Source organism: Anas acuta, chromosome 8 (genome assembly GCF_963932015.1).
Source record: "Anas acuta chromosome 8, bAnaAcu1.1, whole genome shotgun sequence".
Classification (NCBI taxonomy): Eukaryota; Metazoa; Chordata; class Aves; order Anseriformes; family Anatidae; genus Anas; species Anas acuta.
Genome location: NC_088986.1, coordinates 21905055 through 21933047, shown reverse-complemented (window position 1 = coordinate 21933047; position 27993 = coordinate 21905055). Strand labels below are relative to the sequence as shown.

At 54.3% G+C, this 27993-nt stretch overlaps 1 protein-coding gene across 1 annotated transcript in view; it reads right to left on the bottom strand.

The window, feature by feature from the left end:
• LOC137860735 (uncharacterized) overlaps positions 1–27993 on the bottom strand; it is a 106940-nt gene that overhangs the window by 37432 nt on the left and 41515 nt on the right. The window contains exons 7-9 of the mRNA XM_068691340.1: positions 26309–26405; positions 25206–25350; positions 19058–19264 (exon numbers count right to left, since the gene is read on the bottom strand). The gene's annotated coding sequence lies outside the window, so the exon portion shown is untranslated. The remainder of the gene's footprint in view (positions 1–19057; positions 19265–25205; positions 25351–26308; positions 26406–27993) is intronic.

Below are 27993 nucleotides of genomic sequence, written 5' to 3'. Positions count from 1 at the left end.
AGAGATCGCCTGGGGCCCCACACAGAGCCGGCATGCAAATGAATGCCAGCTCCGTAAAAATAGCCCCGGCAGTCACATTTTATTACGACCAAATTATTGGGCCTGGGTTACCAGGAGCTGGCAATGGGAAAGGAGAGGGAGGGGCGGAAAGGGAGAGGGATGGGGTCAGGGAGGATTTATTCGGGATATTCAAACTTGGAGGGTGCGCAGGGGCACGTCCCCTTCCCGCACTGGCGTGTTACCAGCTGCTCCCCAAATTCAGCAGCCTAGCAGTGGCATTTCGGGTTGCCTTTCTCCTAAGAAGGGCTCCATCCTCCCAAAACCAAAGCCAGGCAGGGAGAGGCGATGCCCTCCCCGGGACAAATTCCCTGAGCCAGCCGCCTGCCAGCACCAGCAGAGCTTGGCAGAGGCGCTCCTGAAACGCGCTGCCTCCGGGCGCTGGCAAGAAAACTGGGTCAAGATCTCCCAAAGACTGCCGCCGGCCTTCCCGTCACCGCGGGGAAATTGGGGCTGCAAAACCCCTCCACACCAAAGCCAAAGGTGCCCCGTGGGTGCCTGGTGATCCCCAAGGAGCTGCCACGTACCCAGCACATCCACCTCCGTGAGAGCAGGAGGCTCGCTGCTGCACAAATAGGGTGAAAGTCACTCTCCAGGCACCAGCTGGAGGATTTACTCCTCCCTGCTCCACCCCGAGCCAATTTTGGGACCCACGAGCCCAGCACCACCCTGAGCAGAAGGATGAGAGCGTAAACGTGCGATGTGTCACCGCGACGAGCAATGGAGGAGACATCCCTGGAGGCTGCAGGAGCAGAAGGGATGCACACACGGCCTCCTGCACAGCTCTTGCCAAATTTTAAGCACCCCGAGTGGCACCCGATGGGCAGGGCAATGGGGTAGGGACCCCAGCACAGCAGCTAGGAAAAGGATTTGCCATCCAAGCAACACCTCTGCAGTTTGCCTTCTCTCCCATTCCCCCCACCCCATCACCCCCAGGTTTACTGGTGTCCCAGCACTCCACCAGTTCGATTTTCACCACATACTCCAATTTTTACCCCAAAAAATCAACCAGTGAATCCGTGGCTGGGCAGCTGAGACGTACAATCTTGGGCATGTGCATACAGTGGGGGGGAAAATAATTTTATAGAAGCTCCTTTCAGATTTGGAGGAAAGACCTTCAGAGGAATGAAGCAGAGGAGAAGTGAGCTCTACCCCGGGCCTTCCTGCTGAAAAAAAGCCCGTTTTGGAGCTAATTCGGGAAAGGCCTGACTCACCCTCCCGAAGTGCCCAAGACTCTTCCTGCTGATGCGGCAGGAGCAGCCGAGATGCCAGCCAGCTCCCGTTATCACCTCTGTGGGACTGCCTCGCCATTAAAGGCAGCCGAGTTGCGAGGCACGGAGGGAACAACATATGGGCAGGAGCAAGGGACTGCTTTCCCTGCCTCTCTTTTTAGCCCATAACCGCGCTCGCAGGAGGATCCCAGAGCCGCAGTGCAGTTCTTACCCGCTGCTATTAAACTTCATTAACTGATATATAGTTGCGCGTTGGCTCAACGACTCTTAAAGCCTCTTCCGGGGACTTCCCTGCGCACGCTGTAAATTGCCAGTAACTGCCTTCCGCGGGGAGCAGGCTGCTCGAGCACGAGCATCCCACCCCCCCCGCCAGCACACGGCGCTCGCTCCCCTTCCCCAGCTGCTCCCGGCACCGCTTTGGGCCAGGAGGATGGGGAAACCCCCTGGGAAAGCTGAATTTGGGTCTTGGCCCATCTGCAAACCTCTTCTTTTTTCCCCTCCTCCCTCCAGCCCATGAATTTAACCCTGGCAGCAGACCTGCTTCTGTTTTCCAGGCTCCCCAAAGCAATCCAGCGGCACCAGGGGTGCCACCAGCCACATCAGGACACCGGTGCTCATCCCCACTCCCTTTTGTCCATGCCCCCAGGTTTGGGGAGGCTCAGGGCAGCTCCTGCATTTTGCCCCCTGCACCCGGAGGCACGGGGAGCCGCTCTCCTGACTCTGCTCCAGATTTAGAGGGAGCCTCCCCAGCACGTTGGAGACCCTCAGCGGAGCAAAGCCCAAAACTTCCCTCCCCGCTGATCAAAGCGCTCCTTGGGCACGGAACTGACAGCCCTGCTTCCAGCCCAGCACTTTCAAGGTTTGCAATGTCTTACGTAAACCATAATCCAAAGCGATCTCAGATCTAAAAAAGCCCTCAAAACGCAAGCTTTTGGCTCTGACACCAAGTGGGTCACTCCGGCAGTGGTTCGTTTTTAGCGCGTCTCCACCCCCCGCACACCCAAGCGCGCGCCAGCCCGACCTCCTTTTGGAGAGCTCTGGCTTTGATGCCGCGGCGCACACAGATGGGATGCATTTCTGCATCTTCCCCAGCACCCTGGGATATCTCCACTTGTGTGATTATTCAGATAAGCTAACCTGAAAGCGAGCTCCTTTGCCAAAAACAGGAGAGACTTTGCTTTTTGGGCAGGTGATTTTCCCTTTCCAGGTGCCAGCCTGTGTTCCCTGGACAGAGGGACAACATTTAGGCATGGAGAAGGCAATAGCAAGTCAGGGCAATACTTCTGGCACTGAAAGCAGCTCGGGGGCAATTTCCAGCCTGCAGAGAGGCTGCGAGGGGATGGTGCCGTGCATGGCAGCAGGCAGGGTAATAGCAGGGCCGTGTGAGCACAGGCGGCACCGCTGCGGCCATCCACTGCTCGCTGGCTGTCATTATCCCTGGCCACCGTGCCATCACTGAGTGCCTTTCTGCTGAAATTATAACGTGTCTCCTTTGATTATGCTAATTGTTAATGGGAATTCTAATTTGGGGTTCATTTTTCACCGCAGTTTAAAAAAAATAAATTACAGGCGAAGCGGCCGCAGCTCCTCTGCCGTGCCCAGGCTCCCTCCCGCCGGCGCTAATTGAAACGTCCCCGCACTGACACCGGCTTTGCCCCTTGTCATAAAATCAATGTCCTTCCCCTGCCCGCCCCATGCCGGCCCCTCTCGGCTGCCGGGGCTCCTCTCTGGCTCACCGGGGTTAAGCGATGTCCGCGGTGCGCCCGGCCGCACTGTCAGGAGGCATTGAGCGACTTCAGAGAATGACCCACGTTAAGAGGACATGCTGGGGTTAGGGGCACCATTATTGCCATCAGCACCGCGATGGGATGGAGCCGTAACGATGGAGGAAGGTATTTATCACTGGTGTTTGGAGGTTGCTTAGGATGGTTTGGGTCTGAAGCATCTTACCAGGGAGAAATGGGAAATATGGGAGAGGAATGGCTGGACCACAACCAAGCAGCACCCCACAGCAAACCCCCCCCCAGTGCCCTACTCACAGTTTGGGACCACAAGCAGGAGAAGTATCCCCATAGCTCTGCCATCCTCAGACCCCCAACTCTGCCCCAAAAAGGCCCCTGAAGTCCCCTTCCAGCCCCTTTTATCTCCTCTTTGTCTCCTTGCCCCCAGCCACACTCAGCTGCACCACATCACTTCATTAGCACTTAATTAGGGTGCAGATGATGCCCTGCCCTCCCTGGCCACCTGGAGGCTCAGGTTGCTTCTCCCCTGCCCTGAAAGCATGGGAGAAAACACTTCTGATTGGGGTGTGGTGACCCCAAAAGCCATCGTGAGAGCCCTGGCTGTTACTGAGAGGGAAAATGATGGGTGGGGGGAGAGGAGGGGAGCAGAGGAGGTGTCCCCCAGCCCGGGGAGCATTTTGTGGGTGTTGATTTGCTGCAAAAGCCGGGCTTTCCTTTGCAAGATGTAAAAAAAGACCCTGCAGAGTAGCTGAGCCTGCATCAAAGGCAGGGGAAGGAAAGAGAAGGGCTGGGGTAGAATAAATAGAAGAAAACATCTGCATGGGCAAGGTGGGAAGGGGGGAGAGCTGATGCAAAAGCCATTTTCTGGGAGGTGCAAGAGCCCCGTCAGCTCCGTCCCCATCGTGCCAGCTCCGGGTGGGCGCGAGGCTGACGCCGGTCCCGGGGCAGCGGCGCCGCTGGCAATATTGACAGCCAGAAGGATTGCTCATTTCCCACAGCCCCACAAGGTAAATTAAAAAAAAAGGAAAAGTCAAAGCTATCTCTGGCTGCTCGCACTCGGGGAGTCCCAGCTCAATACATCTTGGTTACTCGGCAAAGATGCTTATTAATAAACAAGAAAGGCAAAGTTAGCTCTGCGGGGTCCTTGGCGCGGGGCGCGCTCGCTTTGTGAAGGCTCTGTGGGGTCGGGTGCCGGGACAGAAGCTGAGGCTGAAGCCGAGCCTCCCCCACGTGGGTACAGTCCCCAAGGCACCCACGCAGGCGGTTTTGTGCCATGGAAAGCTGCATCCACGAGACAAGGCAGCGTCTGCCTCACCCCACTGCGTGATACCCGCTGCATGAAGGCAGCCCCCCAGGCTAGGAGAAATATGGCAAAAATGCAAGCCAGGCACGAGGAAGGCTGCAGCCAGCAACCGTGGAGAGTCTGTGAAATCTTACCCACCGCAGAACTCTGCTTCCAGGCTGACTTCAAGGCGGCAGAGGCTGCACGAGTCACACTGGTGGCCATGTGCCTTTTCTTCAAGCAAGGGTTTCCTGCTGTTTTCTAACCTCAAGGCAAAAGAGAAAACATCCGTCCTTTCACCAGCTCCATTTCCATCCCAGATGAAGAGTCGATCCCCTCCTCTCCTTTTTTTTTTTTTGGTCTCGCCGAGTGTCACAAGATGTCCCCGAAGCGCTGCCTGGTGCTGGTGGGAAGCTGCTGGGCCGGGGACACCCAGATGCCGTCCCTCCAGGCTCTGCAGGAAAAGCCCCACTGAAAAGCAGGGCTGAAAATCTTGCTTTATTTCCCCAAATCGTTCAGCATTCGGGCTGGGGAGCTGCACAGCAGCTCGTGGGGCAGAGGCCGGGCTGAGATGTGCCACCAACCTCCTTGCACCAGGTGAATTGTCACCTCTTCTTCCCATGGGGACACGTCCAGAGCAGGCTGGGCAGGTGGCACCAGCCACGAGTTGAACCATAATAAGCACACAACCCAATGCACAGACCCTCCTGTGCCTCCAGAGACCCTTTTAATGATAGAAATGATGGTTCCCCCAGATTTAAATCTCACACCAGTGGGCAGCAGCACCCGAAGAAGGAGCCCAACCTCTGCTGCGTGGTCTCCTGCTAATCCCATCTGTGCACCACGGGGCATCCCACAGCGATGCCATCTCCAGCTCTCCAGGCCCACCAGGAGCAAATCTCCCCACAACGGGGGCCGGGGACGTTTACACCCCTGGCAGACCCGTGCCCCTTGCCCACCAGCTTCCTCCCAACATTTTGTTTGCTTTCCCTCCTCCGCGCGAAACTCTGCGGCAGAGCGAGACGCATCCAAATCGCTGAGGCTGTGATTTTCGTGACACCGCTGCCTGGCTCATTTCTCTCCTGTCCTCTCACTTTTGTGAAGGTTAAAGGCATCCTTCCTCGGCGCCTGTCAGCCTGTTATCTGGGCTGGAACCAGCTACCCGAGCTCCACGAGGAATATTTTATGCAGATTCTCCGCTGCGCCTTGGACGGCTCATCAGTAACCGACCCGCTGCCGGTGCCGCGCGGTTTTATTCCCCCAACCACCCCGGATTCCCCCCACGCCAGTGGGGTGAGGACACGTCTGGCTGCAGACGGCGTGATTTCAGAGGGGGGAAGGAAAACCAGCTGGATTCGCCAGGCAGTGGCACCGGCAGCTAAAAAAATACCACCTCTTAATGTGCGAGCAGAGCGCAGGGAGCGCAGGAATAAACAGGAGGCCCCGTGGTAGCGTTTTTACAAGTCCCCTGGCTGACTGCTAGAGCCCTTTCGCCAACGCATGAGCGAGCATCCCTGGTTTGGGGCTCAGGAGCATGCTCGGCTCCTCCGGGGACTGCCAGGCTTCGGCTGCAGATGGATCCAGGCAACGAAGCCCGTGCCCGGACAGTGAGTCAGGAGGACTCTGCACCCACCCATGGCTTGAAGCTGAGGCGAGAGGCTGTGGCCGTGCCTCCCCGAGACGGTTAAATCGATTTGATGGCGCCCAGTCCTGGCCCGAGAGTGACGGCGAGGAGGAAGAAACTCTTTCTGCTGCTTCACGAGATCTCCAAAGGGGCCGGGCAGGCTTTTTTGCTGAATCAGGCATTGCTTTGTGCTCCCGCCGCTGGCGGGCGGCCAGATGCGCACCATATTGCACGAGCCGGCTGATTTGGCAACGGCGCGATCCGGTGCCGCTCGCCCCTGCCTCAGCCCCGGCTCGTCCCGTGGGGTGAGCGGGTAATGCGCAGATCTGGTGTTAATTAACGGGAAACCACAGCCGCGGGCAGCGATCTGTCATCCTCTTTTGGATGCAGCTTGCGGCTGCTAACAGCACCCCCCCGGGTGCCCCAGCACATCCCCACCCCCGGGTACGGTGACCCCCGGCTCTCCAAGCATCATCTCCACGAGCTCCTGGGCACGCCTCTGCCCCGAAGCATGGGTTAGGCACCAGCAGGATGGCCCTGCTCTGGTTTGGGAGCAGCGAGCTCTCACCCACATCTCCATCCGTGGCACAGCAGCACCCATGGAGTCAGAATTTGTGCTGCCGACGGCACCGAGAGCAGAGCCCAGGCAGCGCCAAAGGATTTGGAAAAAATCTCCCAGGCTCCAGAGGAAAAGGCGGTGCTGGTACCCCAAGTGCCAGAGATGAAGCGATTTACCGAGTCGATTGTCTTTTTTCCAAGGACAAACATGTGTGCTAGGAGATCTCCAGGTCTGCTGGCACGCCGCGAGCTCCGGGCCGTCAGCCCTTTCGCTGCCTCCACTCATCCGTCAATAAACCCCGCGCCCATTCAGGCCGCAGGAATGGGAAGGGATGCTTGCTGTCTGCCCAGCACGGATGAAATCCCACGCTGCACGGGCGATGCTGGCCCAAGATTTCCCACTGGAAGCGCCGAAATTGCCAATCACCACTCGCAAAGCCCTGCAAAGCTCAGCAGGAGGGGACAATAAACCGCAGGGACATTATCTGGCCCTAAAGTCCGTGCAGGAGGGGATGTGAGCAAGGCAGGACCTCGCTTTGGGATGGGAACTCACACGTCTCCCTGCTCCATGAAATGTCCCGGTGGGGTGACCACACGGGGCCAAAACAAAGAGCGAATTCCCTCCAGCACGCAGGGAAGATTGAGCTGTTTGCTCGGTGGAGGTCAATGAGTGGTGCTGGTGGGAGGGCACCTCCTGAACCTGCAGCACGCGCTGCCACGGGGCGATGCTGGAGATAAACCCTGGCACAATCCAAACAGGGGATGGATGTTTTTAAAGGGAAGAACATCCACAGTTGTCATGTATTTTTTGAAAGGACACGAAACCTTTCTGTTCATGCTGTCCTCCAGCAGCAGCCCTGGAAGGAGAAGGGCATGGCTTACCCAAAATGTGCTCGTTTTGGGACAGAATAGTTTTTTTGGGGCTATTTTAACACTTCCTCCAGGGCATATTCCTGGGGCCTCCTGGAAAAGGGACACAGCCAGAGGAATAACCCAGCATGACCATCAGCCACAGCTGCCTTCGTGGCCCCCTGCACAGCACCACAGCACCCCTACCCACGGGGAAGCACAAGGCTGAGTACAGGATCAGGCCCCTGGGGCAGGTGCCTGCTGCCAGGAGGGCTCAGAGGAGATGCTGGGGGTGCTTTGTTACGGACGGGGAGCAAGGCAGGAGATGCTAGGGAGGGCATCTGCCTTCCCCGTAACCTACATCTCAGGCTTTGCCCTTTCCCCTGCCAAGCGCCTGGGAGAAAATCCGGGAGCGGACCTCTGCGAGCGCAGAGCAAAGCGGCTAATTTAAACCAATTATCCACCGGCTAATTAAAACCATCTCCGTGTCCTAGAAAGGCGACCGGCCAGGTGCTCGGCTCCAGCGTCTCGTTAAAGCCCCGCATCCCACGGCAGCTCCCGGCCCGTGTCCCGTGCACGGCATCTCCCCGGAGCCAGGCGGGGGTACCTGCGGCAGCGGCTGTGCCGTGCGCGGGCTGGGATTTTCAGCCGGTTGTGCCTTCCCATGCAAACTCATTAGACACTATTTACACCCGCTGCAGCTGTGCAGAGAGAGGTTCTGAACTCTGGCATTCTACAGTAGGCTTTGTTTCTCATTTACATTTGCATATTAAAGTGTTTGCCTGAAATAGGCTATTGAAATTAATTCAGGATTAATTGGTGTCTTTATCTCATTAGGACAATCTAATTTAAGGATGATGAAATTGTTTAGCCTCCCGTTTGCATAATTAGATTGCTTTGAATTGCTGTCATTATTGTGCTCTTTAGCATCATCTGTAGGCCTCAAACAGACAAGAGTTTCAACCTCATAAAGACCAATCATGTGTTACAGCACAGAGCTGTTAACCCCTTTTAACCCAAACTCCCTCCAACCTGCGCCGCACAAAGGAGCGGGGCCCCGGAGGCTCGATGGGGAGGTTGAGGTCCCCTCACCCCCTGTAAAGCCCCGTCCCCTCCTTCCCTTTTCCTTCCCTTTACACGCTCGGGGCGGCGAGGTGACGGCCGCCTTTCTCCTGGCTTTGCAGCGAGGAGGAGGACGGGGGCTCTCCGGGAGGGTGGTGAAACCCTTTGGGGGCTCAGCACCGGAGCCACAGGTGTTCGCCCTCCCTCTTGTGTCCCCTAAATCCCAACAGGGTTGAACCACAGCCCAAATGGATGCTCACGGCCACGTGCCCTGCAGTGTTGTGTCCCCTCCAAGGTCTCCCCGAGCTCTGTCTCCTTCTTGGCCATGTCGGAGGCTGCTCCTGAACCTCTGAGCAAGGAGTGCCCCCCAGGACACCCTGTCCTTGGGTCTGGTAGCAGCACACCCCTTCAGATGGGTCTCCTCTCCCAAGGAGGTGGAGAAGGAGGTGCCATCACCGCCTGCGTGGTCCAGGGAAGGACAAAGGGACACAGAAGTGGCACTAAGGCCTCACCTCCACATGGGATTATCTTTATCGACTGAAACTCTCCCCGTGCTGCAAGGGCTGCCCTGATGCTACAACGGAGCCGTGCCAGCCCCACGCACGGCTCAGCCTCCTCCCGGGGACAGCAGGGACCCCCAGGGACCCCCAAGACAGCGGTGGAAGGAGGAGACCACGATGAGAAAGCGCTCACAGAAGGGCTGTGCCCAGGGACTGTCATCAGGGCGTGCGTCCCCAGACATTTAGTGCATACCCCAAAACACCACGAGGGCCTGGATCACTGGGGTAGCGTCTGCTACGTGCTGGCCAAAAGCTGCGGCTGCCCCGAGGACCACAGCGTGTTCCCTGCAGGATCCCCTGGCAGTGCCACCCTCCCCAGCCCTTTCCCACCCAGGGGACACGGGCACCTCAGGGCACGGGGCTGAAGTCAGACAGAAACGAGTATTTCACACCAACCCTGGTTCCCAGCAGCGGATACAGGATCAGCATCCCGAGCTACGACCTCCCCATGGGTTTCTCCATGAAAACCCGACCCGTTCAGCCACACACACCATCCCAAACCCACGTCTCAGAAGCGTTTTGACACGACAAAGCACCACACGGCTTCCTTGCTAGCAAGGAGGACCACGGCCTCGCGCGTCCCTCCCTGCGCCGGGCCAAAGCAGCTTTCCAGATGGCTGCCAGAAGCCGAGAGCCACCGAAGAGCCCCAAGGTGCTCCCCGGGCAGCAGGAGCGGGCCGGGGGTCGAGGTGGCAGCTCCTGGGGATGCTCTCCGTCTGTCCTGGCCCAGCTCGAGGCTCCAGACCTGCTTCTCATTAGCGGGCGGCGGACTCCAGCGGCGGGGGCTGCGCCAGGCAGGCTGCTTCGCCAGTCGCTTCACGTATCCTAACATCTGGTTGTGTCTCATCACCGTGCAAATTTATGACCCTGGAAACAACATGTTGATGATGCACAGGGAAGAGGAGCCGGAGCTGCAATCCTGCGTCCGAGCGGGGACGGGGGGAATCGCCGCCGAGGATGCCAGCGGGTGGAGGAGGTGAGGCTGGGCAGGTCCACGGGGGACGCGGTACCTGGCAATGCAGCACGGCGACGTTTTTCCCTCTGTCTCCGTCTCTCTTCTGGGAGAAATGCAAATTCAGCAACAGCCAACTTTGCGCAACTTCATCCTGGGGAATTGCCGGCTTCCAAACGAGCCAACGAACGGGAAAAGTTCGAGGGAAAAAAAATGCAAAGTTTCATCTGAATGCTTTACAAAGGAACAGTGACTAGCCAGTCGCACTTCCCATTTTATGGTTAAAATTATAGAGATGTTTCAAATGATTTGAAATGAAAGTGACAGATTGCATTTCGGGTCCTCCAAAGAGAGTTTTGTTTGCCTACAGTAAGTAAATGCTTTAACATTTTTTCCAGAGATCAAATATACCAGAACAGAGCTGGACCTGGGAAAGCTTGTTTGCAAGTTCACACCAAAGATGTTTGAAGAAAACATTTGCAGTTTAGCCCAAACAAGTGTTTTTAGTTTAGTTAGATTTGCTTTGCTGGAGCTGCAGAGGGAAAGAAAGAAATCCAGCTCTTGCCATCACGGTTAGGCTGATGAAGGTGAAAAAACCCTAAGCAAGAGGAAGGTCCTGGAGTGGAGGAGCTACATAAAGCTTGTATGAAACCTTCAGTCCTGCTACAATTTTTTAGGCCCTTGGTAGTGCTATGGGGCTCCTTAGTGCATCGCAGAGGCCAGTATGTGCGTGATGCCACATACACACAGATCAGCACACGTGTACCTAGCAGGACGGGGAGCAGAGTGAAGGCATCATCACCAAAAGCCAGGATGCTCTCCAAGAGAGACGTGGTGAAGTTCTGGGAGATCAAAACCAGTGCTGGAGTCCCACGGAGATGTTAAGAGGAGCAGGAGATAACTCGCTGTGCTGGAGAAGCTCGCAGGGAATCTCAGCTGCTTTTTCCCCCAGTATCGATCGCTGAGCAGCAAGTGCTGCAGCTCCCTTCTAAAACATCCTGCGAGGATTTGGGGACTACAGGGCAGTGAGCCCTTCCCCGGCTCCAAGGTTAAACTACCTGGGGGTACACGTGGGCAATCTCAGCTCCAGCACACCACGGAGCCACAAACCTCGCTCCTTTTACCGAGAACCACCCCGTGTCAGAAGGACAAGCACGCCTCTGTTGTCCACAGGAGCTCTGTCATCGTGACAGCAACAGCAGAAGGCAAAACGCCTGCCAGGAATCATGCAAAGTTTCCAGAAGCCTTTGACCAGAGGCCCTCGTGAGCTTTAAATACTCTCTGGCGGAGAGGCAAAACGCTGTCAGGAAACCCCAACTGGTTACGGGCGGGTGTCAGCGTGCTAGGAGGAGGCAGCCAGCTTTCAGCGGCGCATCAAGCCGTGACCACCAGCAAACATCTGCAGCCAGGAGCCACAAAGGAAAACGCAGGTCTGCGAGGAACAGCCACGCTGACTTTGGGGAGGTCCTGCAGAAGCGCCTGCCCGCCCTGGAGCACGTCCCTGCATCGTGGCTCCAGCCGTGTACCTGGAGGGGTCTCGCTGTCCCGTGGCTCAGCCCCCACTTGCAGCAGGAGCTAGGTGCAGATCTGCACGCACCCGAATTCCTCCAGCCCGTGTGCTTCAGTCTGAGTGGCACAGCTCCTTCTCCCAAGTGTTTGCTTGTAGGAAGCTTTTAGGAAAAAACATTAAAAGAAAGAAGAAGCAGCATTATGGCAGTTGAGGTCAGGCAAAGCATTTTCTTCAGCCTTGAGAATGTGGAAGACAAATGCAAAAAAAAAAAAAAAGTTTTGAAACAGAAGTCTTTTCGAAAAGAAAAATCGGATGGTCCCCTTCAGCAATGCCAAAACAAAAAGGTAGGACTTTTTCTAAGGTCGGGCACACGTTTATACACACACACCACTGCATGCAGCATTTTTCCCCTGTTAAAACAAGCCCAGTGAAACCCCAGTGAACGAGGAGCCCTCCCTGGGCGATGAGGAGTGCAGAGATCTGTTCCCATCACTGCCAGAAGCAGGGGCTGCAGCAGAGGGATTTCCACCCTTAGCCGGAGCCGTACCCAGCCTCCTGGCTCAGCCACGTGCCCGGGCACCACGGCCACGTGTCCCCTTCCCGGCCACGTGCCCCGGCAGGGTCCCGACCCCAAACAAGCAGCTCCGACGCGCGACGCAGGACTCCTGACCCATGTAGGTTATCGGTCCCATCGCCACCCGGCCTGGGCTTCCCGGTGCCAATCAGGCCTCTCCTTTGATCGGTGTTATAATCAGATACAGCGCTCCAGCACGGATTATTAAGTTTTAACAGTTGACACATCATTTCTGATACCATAATCTGGCAGCACTTTACAATAAGTGACAGGTCCTCACTAATTCCTTTTGTATTCACTGTAGCAACGTTAATCATGAGTGATGAACTTTGCGTATTCATATGGATGTAATAGGCAGTTCCCAAGGACTGAGACTGTAATTTAGCTTTAACCTAATGGGCACTGATTGTAACAATAAGTAATTATGTCAGCTAAATGCAGTGTTGATGGCAATTGATGACAGCAGCGAAAGCCACGACACCATTTTGGAACTGAGCTCGGAGTAGTCATTTGTAACGTCGTAACGGCCAAGACGAGGAACAAAGTGTCCTCTCCTGTGTATCCTATCACCCTGCTACCTCCCGGCTGCCGAGGACAGGCCCGGCCATGACAAACACCCCGTCAGCTCCCTGCTTTGCCGCCCGGCGTCTCGCTGCGGGGCGGCCAAGAAGCCATCCTGCGAGATGGATGGGGCTGGCGGCGCCCCGAAGCTCGCTGCGGGGAGGGGAGGCGCCGGGGCTGGGAACGTCAACCAGACGCTGGGATCGGTTCCCTGGACCCCCTCCAGCTCCAGAGGCTGGCCAGGTGTCACCCCATGCCAGTGTCACCCTGCCAGGGAGCAACCGTACCCACCCAGCGAAGGCTGCAAAGGACAGGAGGTCACTGCTGAGCTTGGAGACACCCAAAGACAAGCACAGGCCTGGGAAGTGGGCTGGAGAACCCAAAACACACCGTGTACATCAGCATTAAGAGGCTCTTCTGTTACCCAGAAGTGCTGGTGCGACCTCTTTTTGGGTTAGGAAAAACAAGGCTGGGGTATCTTTAAGCTGGAGTATTTGGATTGGTTTCTTTAGAACGGGGGAGCACGGCAAAGTCATAATAATAATCTTGTTAATGACAGTAATAAGACTGTAAGTGCTGGTGTCATCTTGAAAAAGTGATTTGTGCTGCCAATAAGAATCCTGGTTTGCTTTAATCATTAATGTGGTCAAAAATGCTCGGAAAACACGAAGTAGGTATAATGAGGTAGAAAGGACGTCTGCAAGGGAATGGTTTGGGGGTCTCCTGCATGACAACATCGCTGCCTCTGCCAGCCTGTGCCTCCCTTGATGTGGGCAGGACCTTTGGGAAGCCAGCACCAAGCACTTTTTGTAAAATACATCGTATAAAAACCTGAGCGCTGTACTTTACTTTCAATTAATTTCCTAAATTTCAAGGTGTTCTTTTTTTTTTTTCCTTTTTGGCCGGGGGTGAGCGAGTGAAGTTGAGATCAGCCCTAACTCCTTCAGATCTTGTTAAGGACTTCCACTTGCCAGCGGCTGGATAAATGCCTCCTGGTGCTCCGTTAAGCTCGTGTCAGTCTTTCTAATTGCTCCTGAGCACGGCCACAGCTGCCTGCAGACCTCCCTCCCTGCCCAGGGGAGCTGCCAGGGCAAGAAAAGGGCAAAGCCGACCTTCAGGCTGCTGCGGGATGCTCTTGGCACCACGGCTATGGCAGTCAAGAGCAAGACGAGTCCCTCCTAACCCCTGAAAGGTCACGGGGCTGTTAGATTTCCCATCTGATGCAACTATTTGTGATATCTCGGGTTTGTTTTGGAGCTGGCCATGCTTTCCAGCAAACAGGGAGACCCAGCTGGAGCTCGAGCTGTGCAGAAAGTGAGTTTCTTTACTAAACTCTTCCTGTCCTGGCTATCACCCCATTGCAGCCAAGATGAAGGCAGGGGCCTCAGCCACCCTTTTTGGTGTCTGGCTCCCTTGGGAGCTCGGCACAAGAGGTGAGCCGAGCCCCGGGCAGCTGCACCTAAGGACAGGCAGCCCAGCACCATTTCCACTGGTTCAGCAAGTGGAAGCACATTTTTCAACCGAACAGATGCATCAGCAGGGTTTTGGTGGGCTCCAGGGACCCCAAAAGCGCCAAGATTTGCACTTTTAAAAGAGATTAACCCAGTGCCATCCCACGGAGAACGCGCAGGCAGATAAAGCAAGCAGTGCACCTGATGCTCTTTCTAGATGACCACGTTCAAAGCCAAAAATAGCTGTCAAAGTCCCTGAGCTCAAGAGATTGAGTAAAACGCCCCAGATGAAGGTGTTAGTGATGGAAACGCAGCAGAACTGGGGAGCTACAGGCAAAATGCCCCCCAGCAATTACAGCCACGCCGTCACGGGGCCGTGCTGCTCTTGGTGCCACGCAGCCAGCTGACCTGGAGCAAGCAGCAGCCCTCACCAGCACAAGAAAGGCATCACGTGCTGCCAGCAGGGAGCTGGGAAGCTGAGAAAGGGATGCTGCAAGCAGATCAGCATGCCTTGCTATGCACAGAGCAGCAGCATCGTGCCCGGTCCTGCTACCCCAGCACCAGCTACAACATTTGCAGCCACCTCAGCCAGGTGTGGTGGCTGCAGCATCCAGCTTTAGAGTGTATTTAAGCATCACTAGCCTGTGCCAGCCCTTTTGGAGATGATACCTGCAGCCCGATGCTTCTGACAGCACCTCTGTGCTCATCCTGCCACCTGCAGCCCTCTGGGTCTGTGCCTGACGGGTCCACGTCCATCCGAAAGCTCTCGGCCGCTCGCTGCCTTTGCCATGGTGATGCTGCCCGGCCGGTGCGAGGCGGAGGGGGGACCCAATTAATGCTCATCACTGCCCAGGCGTGGGCCAGGCCGGTGTCAGAGCAAGCAGTGACAGATCAGACGCGATGCCTGCACCAGCTGAGTGCTCAGGGAGGCCAGCGGTGCCGAAAGCACGAGCCCTCCGCAATTAGCAGCACCACGGCGCGTCCCCTGCCCGTGTCAGTGAGTTTTTTTTACCCAAAAGTGACAAGGGGGACAGGTAATAAAGGTCCAGGCCAAATCCTCCGTGCGGAGCTGCTGGCTCGAGCTGGCTCAGGATGCTCAGCGCTCCCTGCCAGCTTCAGTCTCTAACAGCCACCGCAGCGCAGCACCCCAGATGCTGTCAGGAGAGCTCCACGCTGCCTCCAAGCTGCCCCACGGGCTCCTCCTCCTCCTTGCTGAGAGGGGAAACTGAGGCACAGCTCAGCATCCCCCAGTGCAGCCAGGGAGCCATCCTGGGAGCACCGACACAGCCCAGCTCACCAGGGCAGGCGGCGAAGGCTCAGCCTCGATTTCCAAGTCCGAGCACATCTCCTGGCCACCCGGAGAGCTTCCTCCCAGGCGGTCCTCACCCAACTAAAGCCAAGCCTTGCCCTCACCACGAGCCCTCTTCGGTGCTGATTGCAAACCCCGCAATTACTCTGCAGCCCAAATGACACTGTGGGAAGGAGAGCTGCGGTGGTAACAAGAGCAGGGAGCAGGAATAGCACCGAGCTGCCTGTGGCTGGGATGGGACATGTGAGCAGCCCTGCCTGCACACCAGCCTTGGCAGCCAGAGCATGGGGACAAAGGGGACAGGAGAGAGCACCGAGGCCAGCAGCAGTGACCAGACCGCAGCTGGTCTCTCATTACTGCCCTGAATTCCTCTTTCACATCAAATGGAAGCAGCGGGCACAGCTGTAGGCTAGATCCAGGCTCTCTCGTCCTTGTTTTATTCCGTGTCTGTTCCAGCTCCCTGCCTGGGAAGGCTCTGAGGATTTCTGTTTTCCCACAGGTCTGTAGCAAACCATCATTTGGTACCAGGAGGAGAGAGACAGATTCCCATCGTGGCACAGTGTTGTTTCTGATTGTCATGAGCCCTGACCTTCTGCTGTTCTTTAAACCCCAGGAGATGTGTCTGGTGGCCAAGGAGAGAGTGCGCACCAAAAACTCAGCCTCTCTGTCTTGGAGACAGAGCTCCAAAGCAAAGATTGTCACTGATATGGAAGCTCCTTCTCCCCGCTGCCGTGCAGGATGCCTCCCTGACAAACCTCAGCACCTGCGCAGACCTCGCTGAGGTGGCAGCAGCTTTCCAGCAAGGGGGATGCTCTGCCCGTGCAGGGCAAGCAGCTGAAGCGCCGTCAGGGGAGACAAAGGCGCCTGGCAAACTTTGAGAAATGCCTCTCATTATTTACAGAATGACACAGGAAAACTTCAGCCTGAAACAAGAAAGGCAATTAGTTTCCTGTACGGAAACAAAGAGACATCTGTGCCAAGTATGCTAACATATACACAGGGGGCAGGTATACAGTACATGAGGAATTTCTTCCAGCTGCAAATCCAACCCCAAATTCTCAAGTCAATCTTGAGTACTACGACGCTCAGCAATCCTCTTAAAAGTGTCCAGATGCTTTAATAACTTAATTCTAATCTTCTCAAACACCATTTTCCATTTAACTGCTGAAGCACTGGAAGAAGACAGCGTGGCCAGGACTGAAGAGTCATGGTGCATGACAGCACGCCGGGGTTGGAAGTCAAAGAAGCCCAGGCTGGTTCCGTTGATGCCAAAATCATCGTGGGGTTTGCAGGATGGAGCAGGCACCACCTGGACTTGGAAGCTGTGAGTGTGAGATGCACAAACCACGCGCTCTCCTGTCTGTGCTGCTGAGGTCCAGCCTGGTGGCCTCAAAGGTGGGTGCTGAAAATAGGAAGCACCAATTTTTGTGGTGGATTGGGCTGTTGGGCACGTAGCTCAGCCTGGGTCAGGTGCAGCCAGACCCCACCACCAATGACTGCTTGGGTTCGTGTTAAATATTATAAAAATAAATAAAAATTACAGATCAACCCACAAACCTGAGGTCTCAGTTAATCGAAAATGGGGGAATCTCCTTGCAGAGGCTGGGAGGTTTCGGTGGGTGAGGTTTGCAGCAGCAGGCTGGGGAGGACTCCGCATCTTCAGAGGGCTGCAGCGTTCAGCTGGACCAAGCCTGCTGGGACAACCCCACAGAAGGTGCCCAGGGGTCTGGAGACCCAACCAACATTTTGGAAAGTCTGGCCTTAAAAGGGGCTCCCCCCCACGCTGCGCTGAACGGGCACGACCCAGCCTTGCCGCGCATCACCTGCCACCCCCAGCCCCCGCTCCTGACGGATTGCTCCAGCCCTCCCATCTCAGGCAGCTACCTTTTAAGACAACGTTTTCTCCAGATTGTTTTAAACAAGCGAGGAAATTTTGGTGACACTTTAATACATAAAGTGCTCCTTATTTTCTCTGTGCCAAGGAGCGGTGCTTTCTAACACACTTTCTGAGTTAACATCAGGTGTTAAACAGACGCACGCATTGTTTGAGCAGGAGCCCACGTTTTATAATAGGCTTTCTATCTAACAGCTTGATATAGCCTCTTCCATTAAGCATTTATTGCTAATGCATTGTAAAGTGTAACATGCTATATATGCTATTAAAGAATGAAGCTGCCAGGTACTCACCCCTCAATAATGAAACACTTATGAACGGGAACCTTAGGTTAAGGAGCTGTGAATTAAGTTTAATCTCAAAGAGATCACCCAGCGCTCTGCCAGAACATTGTGGCACGCTGTCAGCACGAGGGCTCAGACCCCAGCCCCCCGAGGAAGTGCTCCTTGACTTCACTTTGGAGAAGACCCTGGTGAAAATGCCCCCCCCTGCAGCAAGAGTTTTGCTCAGTGTCTCCTAGAGACCTGCGGCTTGATCACGCATGGTCAAGGTGGTATTTCAGGTGGGGGTCACCACAAGGTAGGAAGGAGTGGTTGTCACCACGCTGGGGGGCACCAAAGGGCACAAAGGTGAGGACCCGAGAGTGGAGCCATCACGGCAAGGTGATGGCAACCACCTCTGCAGATGGGTGGTGGCAAGGCAGGGAGGAGACTCCATGGGATGGGACACGCGTGCCCCTGGACTCTTTAGGGCACTGGGTCCCGCACCCCTAAGGGTGGTCCTAGCAAAGCCAGTGGCTGCGTCCCTAGTCCAGACCATTTTTAGAGGACCCCCAGATCAGCACACGTGCTGGTTATTGACCCTGTAATAATTCAACATAAAACCCGATCATTAGAAACCCTTTTAGATGAGATACATCTCCACCTGAGCACTACCATAATTTTTTCCTTACTATCCAACAAAAAAAGCCATTAACCTTTTTAAAAAATGGAGCAACCCCCTTCCCATGGCAAGCAAAAGGTTTTCTTAGCCCAGATAAGTGAGCAGTGGGCACGAGGAGCACCAACCTACCACCCCAGGGCTCAGCCACAAAGGCAAGCAGCTTCACGGCTGCTCCTTTGGCAATAGAAATCATCTTGATCCCTTCCCTCCTGCTGGCCTCACCCTCCCCAGGATCTATTTATACACACGCTGCCGCACAGCAATCCTTGCCTTTTTCTTTTCCCTGTTTATGGTATGCTGAAGAATCAGGCCATAAGTCTCCAAAAACCATTGCCCTGCAAACCCTACAGCAGGGTCTTGCATCAACCAGTGCCAAGAGATGTCTCTGCCATAAGATAGGAGAGGGACTTTCAGTTGGTGCGAGAGTTCAACCATTTCCCACCCCTGGAATTCAGTGGTGATGGGGCACGTAGCTCCCATGTATGCCCTTGAGCATTTATTTTTATTGGAGTGGGACTGAGCTTAGGCAGGGCCACTGGCTTCATCCAGCGACCGAGCTAAGTGACAGCCCCTGGAGCTGAGTGACTTCTCTGGAGGGAGCCAAGTGGCATTTTGGATGGTCTGGTTTTTAGTACCCAGTTTATGGTGAGGAAGCCAAGTCCCATGCTTGTTTCCTCTCCCTCCACATTGCTGGTGGTTGCCTCAGCTGGAGTTGAAGCTGAAAATGCCCACGTGGTACTTCAGAAGAGCCAGCCCTTGAGTACCCAAGACGTGCCATGTTAGGACAACCTGCATCTCAGGAGGGAGGAACGGCAAGGGGCAGCTGCGAGGTCTCCACAGAACCACAAGAGAAGCACTAAAGGCACATCAGGATAGACTTCAGGAACAAAAAACATACCTCAAGGGGCCGGTGCAGTTTCTAGTGGTGTCCCCTGATGCTGCTGGAAGTCCCAAGTGCTCACACACAGGGACAGGCACAGGTGAAGGGGGAGATCCCACTCTGGGAGCTGCTCTTGTCCATGCCCACCGAGGTTCTCCTTGGCCTGGCAGCAGCAGGGGCAGTTCGGTCACACACGTGTGCAGCTGCTTCCATCAAACAGGGCACCTACGTTTACAAACAGATACATTTGGAAGAGCTGGAGAAGAGAAACCCTCTAATCACATGCAACATCACTCTGTGCTTGGAAGAAGGGCCGCCACAGCCAACTGTGGCTGCTCCTTGTCCTGGAAGTCAGGCCAAAATAAATACAGAGGTTCCCCCCACCCCGCCCCTTTCTTTAGGTGACACATTTTCAGAACTTCTTCCAAGTTTTTGCAAATGAAGAGGGAAAAAGTTCAGCTCAGGCTGACGTGCCAGTGCCCTCAAGACTCGCTGAGGGGAGCTCGGAGGGGCTTTCTCCTCTTGGTCCCCCAGACCCGGCGTGGGCACAGGGGACCCCACAAAATCTCCCGGGATGTCACTGGGTTGGGTCTTGGCGAGCACACCACGGTGTTGCCTTCCTCCCCCGGTGACAATCGCCTTTCTTTTCGGTGCCAGTGGTTCCCTTTGTGTTTACGATAACAGAGGGATGCTTTATTGCATTTCGCCCGGCCCGCTGCCATGGCAACCGGCAGTTGCTGCGCGCTGTAAAAATAACCCTCCTTCCTTGATAGATTTCACTTGAGTGAAAATAACCCTTAAAAATAGGTTGAAATTTCCATACTAACTCTTCCGGGAGGTTCAAGGGAGGCGAGGATGAATTGCAGGACCGGCCGCGCCGTGCCACCCCGGCATCCTCCGGCCTAGGCACCGAGCTCGTGGAGGAGCCCACGAGGACGGTTTTTGGGAGTCACTGCCAGGCCACCCATCCCTCCAGACACGGTGTTGTCAATGATCTGGGGTAGAAGCCATGCCCATCGCCATCGATGAGGCCCACGGTGTCTCCACACAGCCACGCCACGGTTGGGCCCAGTGGATGAGGCGGGTCTGCGAGGCCTCCATCTTAGCTCCCGTGCACCACGGTCTCAAGAGAAAGGCTTTGGCCTGCTCCGAGGCTAGAAGCTGGTGCTCCCCGTCCGTGCATAAGCATTTTGCACTTGGCCATCAGCAGGAGGCTTCAGCACGGATTTGGGATGGCTAAATCAGAGCATGTCAACTGCCAGCACTGGTTCTCTCCCCAGAAAGACGCTCCTCAAGTACCTGAGAGAGCTGCAACACTCTTGGGAGGCCGCATGTCCAGACTCTGAGGGGCACCATCACGGGGATGATCCATTCTCATGCTGGCAGAGGTTCAAGTCTCCTTCTTAGATTCAGACCATCTCTACTGGTCCCATTTCCAGCCAGCAGAGAGCTGCTCTGCAGCACTGAGGTGTTTCTCTCATGCCCACTCTTGACTCATCCCCAGCCACGAAGGTCTTTCCTTTTTTTCTTTTTTGGCTCCTTCCTTTCCTTTTTGTTCTCCCGGCCCCTCAACTGTTCTTCCTCCAAATAAAAGCCGATTCACATTTTAGAGGTGGCCCCTGATTCCTCCCATGAGTTTAGGTGAGTCGAACCATAAGAAGTGGAGTAATGAGATTATGATTAAAAGCACACCTTGATAGTGGGGCATCCATCAAGCTGTCATAGAAATCGTATCTCGGAGGCTGCTCTCATCAATCTGACCTTTCAATTATTACCCAGAGTTCATGACTCTAAGTGTATATAATTCCTACCTCAAATCTGAAATACACGCCTTTGTTTTTTTGGCTTGCCTTGCGCACGGCCGTGCGAGGCTTCCTCCACCAGAGCATTAGCCATGCTTCGCAATGCAAATTAACTTAAAAGAGCTCTTTCACCCAAAAGATTGGGAATGAGATCAAGGCACCACTGGGGCACCAGCAGAAGGCTGTTTGGAGGCTTTATTAATGTCTGTTTGGCTTTTCCTCAGCTTTTGTTCAAAGTGAATGACTGCTGAAGCCAACTCCAGTGGTGTTCACACCCGCACCCTTCTTTGGTTTGTGTCCCCAAGGAGGGGAAGGTTGTTCTGGCTGTGCCACAGCATGACTCTGAGTAAGGGAAGGTCCCTCCAACCCAACCAGGACACGTTTCAGTGCAGATGAGATTTTCTGCCCAACCACCACTGAGAAAACTCCTCCCAGCCAACATTGGATTTTAGGAGTGGGATAAAGCCTTACTCAGCTTCATTTGCCATTTTCCTTGGCATCACTGGGAGGATTCTTCCACATTTCCTTAGGCCCAGAGCACCATTCACCTCCAGCCAGCTCCATGCATCCCACTCCACCTCCTTTTCAGCTCCGGGGCTCTTCAGGCTGAGATAAGTCAGGATTTGCCTGGTGCCAGCCTGGCACCTTGCTGCTTCCCCTTGATTTTCCATAACTTTTTACCAAGCCATGAAATCCTGCCCAAACCTTATTTGTACCCTAGTACATGTAATGCATTGAGCTCTGTTCACAGGGGGTTCCCAGTGCCTGGGAGTGGGGCGTCCTCTCCCTCCCTGCCTGCTCCTCTAACAGCAGCAGAAGAAAGAGCCGGCTCTTTCTAACACAGCTGTTAGGAAGTTGTTCCTAGACAGAATAAAACAAATGAGGCCATTCGCTTCATACTTTTCCTCCAACAGACCCAGGTAATTTTATAAAAATAAACTTCCCTGCTACCCAGTGAGTTTTCACAAACACAGCAGATGCTTTGCAGGAGAAAAAGAAATCCCTAGCTGGCAAAGAAAAGACAGAGGGAGTAGAAATGCCTCGATTTGGGATCTTTGACAAATACGGTCCCGAAGATGATCTTGCTGTTATTTGTATTGTTGCAGGGTCTGACAGCCTCTGATCACAGCTTTGTTCTATGATTAAGTACCGAATGAAGTTCTTTTGCAAAAATCTCTATCTTTTTTAGAGTTCTCTCTTTCAGATAAGTGAAATTGGGGGAATTTCCGTAACAAAAAGCCTCCAAAACAACAGCAGTGACTTTTAGGGTGTCCCTCAGTCCTGCAGCAGAGGTGCTCAGGTGAGCTCAGGTACGGCCAGAAGAGATTTTGTGAGTCAGACACCCTCAGAAGACAGAAGAGCTTTCGGAAGGGACCCCAAGGCTGACAGGCCATAAGCACATTTATCTGCCAACACCTGTTAATCCGTGCAGCCCTTCTCAGTAATTCTGCAGCTGGACTGCAGCTCTGCTCCTACACTGAAGGGCAAACTTCCCTCCGTTGTGACCCTGCCCAGCTGACTCCTTTCTAAGCCACCATCAGCAGCAGCAAATAAGAGCCCTTCTCCATGGAGCAAACACTTAGCAGTATTCCAGGCACAATTCTGCTTTGAAAGCCTTCCTTAATCAGAGAGTAAGCAGCAAAACGTCCCCAGCAGCCAGCTCAGCAGAGGTGAGGACATGAGGACAGACATCTTCAGCTCCCAGGCTAGAGCAGGACAAGAACATATCAGCCACACAAGCATCACATTTTTATATTTTTTTACTACAACCTATTTCACCAGTCTCCCACCAGCCAGAGCTCTGAGTACTGCCTTACCAATGCCGGTTTAATTGTAACGATAGCGTGGATTTCCCAAAAGCCACCTAAGAAATTTCTTTTGGGTGTAGGACAAGATGTTTCCACACCATGCTGCTCAGGGCAAGCCTTGAGAAACCGAGCCCAGCACTGCTGGTCTAAACCTGCACCGCAGCCACACGTTGGTCCCTCGCAGCCTGGTCTCCAGCCAGAAGGTTCACAAAGGTCCCAAGGCACCAGCTGGAGCACCTCTGCCACTCAGTGCAGATGAAACCCCAAAAACTCCCCTTCCTTTCTGCCATTCTCCCTCTGACCTCTGCACAACCAAAGCGATGCCTAATGCCTCCCCCGAAGGTGGTAACCACAGCTGAGCTATGCTGCAGGCCCACGCAGGAAGGCGCTAATCCTGTGCTAATTTATTTTATCAAATTAATAAGAAGAGCATCCATGGAACACCAGAGACTTCCTCTTCTCGGGCTCCCAGCAGAAAGCTGCATGATCCCTTTGTAAAGAGGGTGGGGGGTTGTTGTTTTCCTTCTTTTTTGCCAAGAACATAAAATTAATAAAACAGGATTAAGGGAGATATGGTTTTAACTGATTCCTTAATCCCAGAGAATAATTAATGAGAGCAATGCACCACTTGGCTCGACTCGTCCCACATTTGAATAATAAATAGCATCCACAAACAAAAAGAAGGAAAAGGGAGCAAGAAGAAGGTTGAGCTGGAAATTCTCACTACAAAGTCTTTGCCATATGTACGTGTGCATCTCTTTCTTGCCTTGTGTCCAGAGAATACAGGGCAGAAGAAAACCAACCAGTACTGCCACATCCAGATAACCAAGCCAAGACGAACAGGAAGCTCTCCACGTTAAAGAAACAAAATCCCACTAAAAGTAGAGATAGATTGCCCATGTTAGACCCTTATCGTCAGCCCACACGTGCTTGAGTGCTGTGATCCCAAAGCAAGGGGGATCCCCAGCCAGAGTCACTTGCTCTTAATACACCAATCTGCAGAAGTGGACAACCTGAAGTCCTACCACACTCATCCTCGTGTTCCCCACCACACCACGTGTTGGAGACATCTCTGGTCTGCTACAGAAGGTCTGCAAAGGTGCTGCAGATGGGATTCAGGCCACCATTTAATATCTGTTTAAGCACACATCCATCCATCAGTCCTACTCAAGGGAGAAAAGGTATCTGGGGTTCTACTTTATGGTGGGCAGAACCATCTTTTGGAAGTCAAGGAGCCCTCTTAGACTGAATGCCTCTTTTCAGTTCCGTTGTGACCCCACCACACTTGTTCTGGGGATAAAATACACCTTCCTGGGGCTTACTCCAGGAGCCCCCGCTGAGCCCTGTTTCTCACAAGGATCTCCCAGCTCGTGGCCACCTGTAGATCAAGCAGAAGTCCCAGCCCTGAGGAGCCCTTTGTCTCAGCAGGAAGGAGAAAGGTTACTGCCAGAGAAAGAGCTAAAAACGCAGCTCCTTAACCACTGTTTCTTGAGCCAAAGGGGAACCAAAGAAGTTCTTCAAGGATCCAGAGCCATCTGTCATTTTTTAACTGATCTACAGATACCAGTGGCAGACCTATACCCGTCTTTCACACATCACCTTGGACTATCCAAGGCCAAGGAAGCCCATATTTGGGCACCGAAACACCCTAGATCCCAAAGAGCACCTTAGCAGCTGACCAGGCAGGTCGCAGACATGAGGAGGAACGGCTGGATAAGCACGGCCTCGTCCCTGCCTGCAGCCCTCGTTAAGGCAGGGCTCTGCTTTGAACTCCTTCCTGATGAAATGATTAATGAATGCCACGCAGACCTCTTCCCTTCCTTCCTCTGCTTTCACCTGCCACACAGAGCAATACCAAACGAGGTGATCATGACAAACACAGCTCTAATTCTTTATTAATATTAATCAGAGGCAACCTTTCCATTGACACCAGAACCCGAGCGCGTGTTGGCAGGGAGGGGATAACACTGCAGCAGTGACATTTCTTGGGTAGGCGATTTTATTTTATCTCGTGCCTTCCCTTCCCCCCTTTAATATGGGTTTGCGCTGCCTTGTACAAACAGAGGAAGGAAGGAGCTGATTAAATAGCAGCGTTGGAGCATAATGAAAGAAAAAGCCCACTGCAAACATGTGCTGATTGTTTTAAACGGGAGGCGCCGGGAGGTGGATTTCAGGTGATGCCGCGGTGGCTCCTCTCATAATCCCGGCTAAGGTGGTATTAGGGCTTTGGAGCTCAGAGAGAATTTCGCCTGGTCCCTGCTGGTGAGGAGAGAGGCTTAGGCACAGCAGCAAAGCTCAGGCTGGCTCCCTCTCCTCGGCCCCACCTGGGGCTAACGCCGCAGCGGGGCTGGGAAGTGCAGAGCCATGCGATCCCCCTCACCCCAAAGGGGTCCCCAAACCTCACCCTGCTGCATGGGGCAGTGCTGGGGTGTCACCAGGTCTCTGTCCCCTCCCCAGCAGCCAGGGTGCAGGCTGCTTGTCGGCACAGCACTCGTGGTTTGCAAGCCCAAGTAAGGTTGCAAAAGGATTGCAAGGTGCTAGTGTGTGGCCCCGTACCTGCACTTGCACAAGCGCTGCCTGCCTGAGGTCACAGCCGTGCCCACGCGCTGCTGCTCTGCTTCTCCTCGCACCAGGACGCTCGTGCATTCACTTTCCTTCACAATAAACACAAGGAGAGGCCTTCAGAGAGAGCACTGCCAGCCTGAAAACAGAGAGAAAACCCTAATGATGGGTCCCATCCACGAGAATCTGACTGCCCACACGGTTTGGTGTGGGAGATGAAGAGGGAGACGAGGCTCTTGCATGCTCCCAGCCAGACACCCCCTGGTCACCTGCAAGATCTCCACCTCTACACAGCAATACAAAGTGTGCTCATACAAACCCTCTCTGCAAGTGCACTTGGAGAGGGAGCACAAGCTTTGCAGAGTGAGGAGAGAGCTGCTGGAGTGAGACCCACCTGATTCGTAAGGACAGGAGACGACCACAGCCCCAGGCACCTTAAAAACCTGCACCCACACACGTCAGGGTGTTCCCCCCACCTCCAGCACCCCCCAGCAGCCCATCCCAGCACTGCCACGCTGCCCATCTCCCCTCAGGCAGCATCTCTAAGCTCCCTTTGCTGTCCGTTTGCAGATTTTCTGCGTTTCTTCTGTCTAATTACAACAGGATTGCAGGGAGATTTGTAAGGAGAGATGCCCCTGGCTCTCAGCTGAATGCAACTTCTCTCTGTCTCTTAAAACAAATAGATTTTCATTGAAATCAACATATCTTTCTGAATTGAATAGGTTTTCATGGGGACAATAAATTTCTTCAAAACAATGCATTTTTATTACAACATATTTTTGTTCAAACCAATACTTTTTGACAACCAGATATTAATGACCAGGCCAAAGCCATAAATTTGCCTCAAACTATGTGTTTTCTCATGGAAGGAAATAATTTTTCTCATACAAATACATTTTTATTTGAATCAATCCTCTTTTTTTTGCCCACCCCCCAAAATCAGATGCGTTTCTGGAAGGGAAGCAGCACCTAGGAAAGCCCCTTCATTTCGAGAGGAATTGAGTACTCGCGAGGAGCGTCTCCCTCCCAGCCTCCCAAGCCCAGAAGCTGCACTTGAAGCTTAAATGCAAACTCCTTTTTAGCTGTTGCTTACATACCTAAACTGCCAGCCAGCTTCTGGTAGGTCCTACAGAAACTCCTCGTCCTGTGTTTTGCTTCTCTTGCTTGCTGTTTGCTGTCTGCTCCACTGGGAAACTGCAAATAACAGAGCCCAGATAAATAAATAAATCTCCCTTCGCTTCTCTCAGACCTCCTCGGAGCCTGCTCGACGGCCCCAAGCCCCCAGCCCCTGCACCGCAGGGACACCAGTCCTGCCAGAACCAATTTCACCCAGGGCAGGACCTGGGATATGGGGCTGGCGACAGGCTTTAGGTTGCTGCAACTGCAAAAGCCTTGGCTGCTACTTTTTCGTAGCTCAACACCGACCCACGAGCAAACCCTATCGCCCCCAGACCCTATTTCCCCAGCTGACCCTACAACTCGGACACCGCCCCCATTTCAGCAGCTGCCCTGATGAAGAAAATGCATTTTTGGTAGCAAGGAGCTGCACTCAACCCCTTGAAACCATGTTTCCAAGCTTGGGCCTGGGTCAAAGCCTGGGGATCCGGGGGCTCGCCGAGCACGGAGGGCTGACAAGGGTTCGTTTCCCGTGGCCCCCGTTGGCCACTCTTTGTTGAGCTTTCCCAGTCCATGTAAACATGCTAATTGCTTGGGCTCAGCACAGGGCTGGATGCCGCGCTGTTTGTTTTCCCTTGAATAGGATTAGGGATTCTGACACCAATGATTAATCGCCGTGCTGCAGACGGCTGACGAGCCCGGGGAAGGCGTTCTCTCCGAGCGGAGAGCGCGCACAATCTCTGCCAAGCAGCTGCCGCTGACTTCTATCTAACCCTCTGCATCTTGCCCTTTTATCCTCCCCCTTCTCCCAAAATCCCTCGTGTTCACCAAGCCAGCCCCAGAATCCCCTGGGGGCAAAGGGAGAGGGGGCCAGAGCAACCCCAGAGGGGATGAGCAGTGTGCCCTGAGACGTTTTCCTACATCCCACGCTGCCGAGACTCTCCTGAAATGCTTCTTAGCCTTCAGCTTGACATCTGGAGAGCCTGACACCGTTTTTCCATCCCCTGGCATCACCGGGTTGTGCCGGGGGACCCAAACTCGGCAGATGAGGCCAACGCTCCCCTTCCTAGCTGCAACGCTCGATGTGCAGCTGAGCCACCCCTGAGCAACCTCTCCCCGCAAGCACAGGGCACTGCGAGGCCACCCGGTCCACGTGGGACCGTGTTCAGGCACGGCACAAATGCAGTCGACCCACCCATCCCAGCTATTACCCAGGTTTTTCTCGGGGTCTGGTCTTAAGGGGCTGGATCTGGAGCTCCTGGTCAGCAATTTGGGGCTGTTCCAGTCCCAAACTGAAATCCAGCACCCCTTCTCCTTGCCATGCCAAGCCTCCCCTTATGCACTTTTCCCACTCACCTCCCACAGACAGCCAGGGGTAAGGACAGCATGGGTGCAGGGCAGCCAGCACCAGGACTGCCGCCGTGCACCTCCAAAATCCCCAGAAAAACAGAAAGAGAAGAGCAGAGCAGAGCAACGGGAGCCCAACACCTTCCCCATCACCGCCTCCATCCTCCCGCTTCCCCCAGCGGCGAGGAAGAGGACGCGAGGAGGAAGGGTAAAAGAAAACAGCTGGGGGGAGGAAGGGGCAAAGCGTGCCCTCCAAAAGTTGCAGCCCTTCGAGAGCTCCCTCTCCTCCTGACCTTGCAGAAGGAGCGCTGGAGGCAAA